This window comes from Phaseolus vulgaris, unplaced genomic scaffold (genome assembly GCF_000499845.2).
Source record: "Phaseolus vulgaris cultivar G19833 unplaced genomic scaffold, P. vulgaris v2.0 scaffold_24, whole genome shotgun sequence".
Classification (NCBI taxonomy): domain Eukaryota; kingdom Viridiplantae; phylum Streptophyta; class Magnoliopsida; order Fabales; family Fabaceae; genus Phaseolus; species Phaseolus vulgaris.
The window spans coordinates 243,072-248,514 of NW_027174093.1; positions in this window are offsets into that span (position 1 = coordinate 243,072).

Consider the following 5,443-nt stretch of genomic DNA (forward strand, 5'->3'; position numbering starts at 1 on the left):
TGGCTCAGACAAAGTCCACCGCTAATCCTCCTTCTTCATCGCGAAATCCTCCTCCCAAAACTCGTAGGGTTACCACTGGGACAAACCCTCCACCAACACGCAACCCCCCACGAGCCTCTGGTGCTCCTTCCACACAGGCTGAGAGGCCTGCCTCTTCCCATGCCAATCTTACCCAAGCAACTCCACCACAAGCCGGGGGGGCCTCCCTTCCTCCAAGGGACTACAAAGAGTTGTATCCTTGGGCCACCCCAACTCTACTGAAGGAAACCTCGTCAATAAATACTGAGGTGGGGGTGTTTCGCCTGAGAAAAGGGGAACGACCCGACCTTTCGTTTCACAAGGAGCACGATGACAACGTGACGGTGCTGCCTTGCCTCCCTGGAGAACCAATCTACGTGGACGACAAAGGGAACAACGACGAGTTGTTCTGCTTTGTCTACGCCACCCTGTTCAAGAAAGTGAAACTTAGGTTTCCTTTCACTCGTTTCGAAAGGGAGCTGTTGACCGATCTCGACATCGCCCCTGCCCAGCTCCATCCCAACAGCTGGGCATTCGTGAGGGCGTTTCAAATCCTTTGAGCGCACTTGGGGCTACCGGTTTCGGTTGATGTCTTCCTCTTTCTGTTTGAAGCAAAGAATTCTGGAGATCGCCCCTAGGTCAGCTTGAATGGAATTGCTGGGAGGTCAATCCTCTCCATCTTTCAGGAATCCTACAAAGACTGGAAGGGGAAGTTCGTCAAGGTGTGTCCTAACAATCAAGACCCTTCGTTGCTTGATGGTTTCCCCTTGTATTGGGTAAACAAGGGGAACAAGGATTCCAGGGACAGCTTCAGGAATGCAAGAAGTCCTGACAAAATGGGAGATTTGGACAAAGACCTTTGTCTTTTCTGGAAAAGTGTGGCTTCTGCCAACATCACCTTCCCCACTGCTTCAATAATTTCCTTCGAATTCCTCGAGGGCCAACTTGAAATGCACATAGGTTAGCCCTACCCCAACACCAAGTCTCTCATTTTGTGTTGAAACTGACTTAGCATTCCTACCATTCTGTCTTTGGCATTCTTGTTCGTTTTGTATGTATGTATTTGCATGTTTTGCTTCTGCTTTGGGGCATACTCATCTATTTTTTTACCTTGTGCAGACGCAATGTTGGGAAAAGGAAAACTAGCAGAATTGAGGGCGATCGCCCGATCCCACAAACTCGTGGCGGGCTCCCAAATTGTGCCCAACTCAGTTGTGGAGATCGCCATTTCCCAAGGAAAAACTCCTCCCCGAGGTCCAACCTCTTCTGGGGTTCTACCCGCCCCAGAGAGGAAAAAACTAGTGTTGAAGAGACCAAAGAGGAAGACTCCTCAGGTGGTGTCGGAAGAAGAAGACGACGATGAAGTCACCGAGGATGGTCTCATCACCAAGAGAAAAAGGGTAACCACCACCACACCACCTGCACTTCCAACACCAACACCGCCATCACCTCCAGCTCCGTTAGAACCAGTCCAAGCAACACCACTGGCCGTCGCGCCCATAGTGATCGAGAGCAGCAGTCCTAATTATGTAGAGAATCCTCCGAGCGCCTCTACACCATTTGCATCTGCTGGAGAGGGTCCTCCTTCCACCACATCCATTGCTGGGGCCGCATTAGGAGAAGATTAAGGTGTTCAGGCTTCTCCAATGCTTATAACAGAAGTTTCGGCCTCACCACCACACCTGGAAGCCCCCTTGCTATACAAGCTCAAGAGGGTGGTGGTGAAAGCCAACATCAAACTCCACCAGCACCTCCAACATCAGCCTCAAGCCTCCCAGATCCCTTTAAAGAGACCTTGGGACCCTTCGCAGCTCAACTGAAGACCATGGCTGAAGATCTCCCTTCGCTTGTATCAAGAGCTGTGAAGGATTCACTCAAGAAGCTTCAAGAGGAAAACTCCGAGCTCAAGGAGTCAAATCTTATGATAAGGGCTGAGGCTGAAAAGCTCACTTGCAATCTGCTGATGAATGAAATGGAACATTCAAGGCTGGAGGATGCTCTGGACATTGAGCTAAGGAACACACGCAAGGAAGCCACCGATCTGCGCCAAAAACTACACCTCCAACTCCAAGAGAAAATTGACTTGGAGAGCAAGTTGGTCTCACTTAGGGTCAAGGTGGCAAATTTGGAGGCTGCACGAAAGGCTGAAGCTTCCAAGGTGGAAAGAATTGAAAAGAGATCAGCAGATAGGGAGATCCTTTTGGGGAAGGTCGAGGCAGACAGGGATAAGGCTCTTGCTGAGCTCTCCCAAGCTCGCGAGGAAGCCACAAAGGTTGCTGCAGAGCTTGCCCAAGCTCGGGGTGAGAGTAAGAAAGCTACTGAAGAACTTGCTCGAGCTCATGAGGAAAAGGAAGGACTGAAGAATCAAATACATGAGCTCGAGCAGAGTACTGCTCAAATCCTCACCTCTGGGTTCGAAGCTGCTCTGGAGCAAATGTCATGCCAATATCCTGAGCTCGACCTTTCCATGTTGTCGATCTGCAACGAAGTGGTGGATGGGAAGATTGTACCTTCTGAAGACTAACTGCCTTTCCCCATCACCTCTTCTTTGAAAACCTTTTGTTTATCTTTTGTTTGTAATGACCAATCTGTGTATAAACTTGAATTGAAACTGCTTATATAACTCTTATTGCTTGAATATCGTCTTTCTATTTCATCTCGTATGCCTTTGCCTCTATTTGCTGTGGGGTTAACCAACACAACTGGTGAAACTTACTCAACTGAATTAACTCAGCAATACTTAAACTTAACCCTTCACATACTGCTTTTAACTCGAGCAAACTGTTAACCTTATAACAAACTTAACCAACTGTTAACTCAAAGTAAATTTGAGCAACTATCAACTCTTCGGCGATGGCATCCAATAAAACTTGTAAACTTAAGGCAACGGGCCTTAACATAAAATCACTTACTAGGCAGCAGGTTTTAACTCAAACTAGTATTAGAATACAGTTTACCTGATCTGCCAAATGAGGTGCCCCTTACTTCTTCCATCGCCTGAAACTCTTCTAATCTGGCACTCGCTGTACAACTCCCTTACTATCTCAACCTTCACGCCATAGGGTTTTGGCGATGTTACCCTTTTTTGCGTAACTTGATCATTGTTCCCTCATCTGGGGGTAGAGACGCCTTTCGGATCCTTCTCCACCTCCCTGAGTTTTAGAATAATGATCTGGATAGTGAGGTGTTCTCTGCGAACCTATCTCAGCTATCCTTTAACTTCTTCCACCCTTCACGCCGTACCTGAACTCGTTCAAGACAAGGAGGATTTTACCTTCGCACCGCCAGCAAGCGTGGAAGCTTTATCTGGTCTTACTGGGTCAATACTGATGTTTCACTTAAAGGGGAAAAGGCGTTTTCCATCAACCTTCCCTTCCCGCCGTTTAAGGTCATGAACACCCCTGACTTTTCAGTTTCATCTTGCCTGAACTCACTCTGAGGTGAGAAAGACTTTCTCTGGTGCCTCACCTTGCCCAGGGTGTACATCTCCTCCCCCCTGAATGCACTGAGGACTTTCAATCTTGTCTCAATCTGCTTATGCAAAGAGGTCTTTCAATCTGCTCTTTCCTGCACTCGCTCAAAGGCGAGGAGGACTTCTTCTCTTTCTTGCCTGCACTCGGTCAAGGGCGAGGAGGACTTCTTTTCTTTCTCGCCTGCACTCGCTCAAGGGCGAGGAGGACTTCTTCTTTCGCCTCAAGATGCATGAGATTGTTGAGGGCTTTTTACATTACTGGTGCCTCCGATCGCCGAAAGACAATGAGGTCTTTAAAACTTTTAACTATTGCCACCGATTGCCGAAAAACGACGGGGACTTTAAAACCTTTAACTATTGCCACCGATCGCCGAAAACGATGGAGACTTTAAAACTTTTAACTATAACGCATGCGATATAACTTTACTGTTGCCTTGGATCACGTACAAGTGATAAGGTCTTTTTTCTAAAAACTTTCAAAACAACAAGCATGCAATCTTAGAAGCTTTAAACTTGAAAACTCTTCTTTATTGGGTGGCCTCATTAAAAACCCTCCTTAGGGAAAAAAGAGTGCCCCCTTGAAACTGTTTTAACAGAAACTATTCAAATCTCTTCATGTTCGTCTTTACTTACAAGGCTTTAACTGTAATACAATTTGAGATGTGTGGCGTTCCGAGTGCGAGGAATCGCCCCTCCTTCTAGCGTCTCCAAGCGGTAGGCGCCGTTCCCTAGCACCTCGATTATTCTGAACGGTCCCGTCCACTTAGGCGATAACTTGTTCTCCATCTCGTACTGATGGGCCTTCCTCATCACTAGGTCGCCACTCCTAAACTGCCTTGGCATTACCTTAGAGTTATACCTTCGCTCAATTCTTCTCTTTACTGCTTCGGCCTTCACTCTCGCCTCCTTCCTGACCTCATCCAGCAAACCCAGGTTCATTCTTCTTTCTTCGTTCGAATCTTCCACCACAAAGTTCTGGAATCTCGGCGAGCTTTCCTGGATTTCAACTGGAATCATCGCGTCACATCCATAAACCAGGCTAAACGGAGTCTCGTGGGTTCCTGACTGTTTAGTGGTATGGTACGCCCAAACTATGCGGGGTACCTCTTCAGCCCACGATCCCTTAGCTTTCTCTAGTCTTCTCTTTAAACCTCTCAACAACACCCGATTGGTAGACTCCACTTGGCCATTCGTCTGTGGGTGCTCGACGGATGCAAACACCTGTTGTATTCCCACCTCTTCACACAGCTTTTTCAACAGGTGACTTGCAAACTGAGTCCCATTGTCTGACACCAGGCGTTTAGGCACACCAAACCGGCACACGATGTTCTTCCATACAAAGCTCTCGATCTTGTGTGCGGTGATCTGGGCCACTGGCTCCGCTTCGGTCCACTTGGTGAATTATTCAATCGCCACTACCAAGTACTTCATCTGCCTGACCGCCAATGGGAAGGGTCCCAGAATGTCAATTTCCCAAGTATGAAACGGCCAGGGGCTGTAAATTGACTTCAGCTCTTTTGGGGGTGCCTTGTGCCAATCGGCGTGCTGTTGGCATTGCTTGCAACATTGAGCATACTTGCAATCTTCCCTCATCGTTGGCCAGTAATAACCTGCACGGAGAGCTCTTGCAGCTAGAGCTCGACCCCCGATGCGACTCCCACATATACCCTCATGGAGCTCGGCCATAATTCTTGTGCATTTCTCTCCGTGTACACATTCTAGGAGTGGGTGTGTAAACCCAAACCTGAACAGCTCGCCATCGATCAGGGTGAACTTGCTAGAGTTCTTCTTTATCTTCCTAGCCTCCGTTGGATCCAGCGGGAGAACGCCATCTGCCAAGCAGCGCTGGTATTGCGTTATCCACGTGTTTGGCCTATGCGTAGCGCAGACCTGCGCCATGTTCACCCTTTCCCCTCGACATGCCCTTATCCTTGGCGTTCTCAAGGTCTCCTG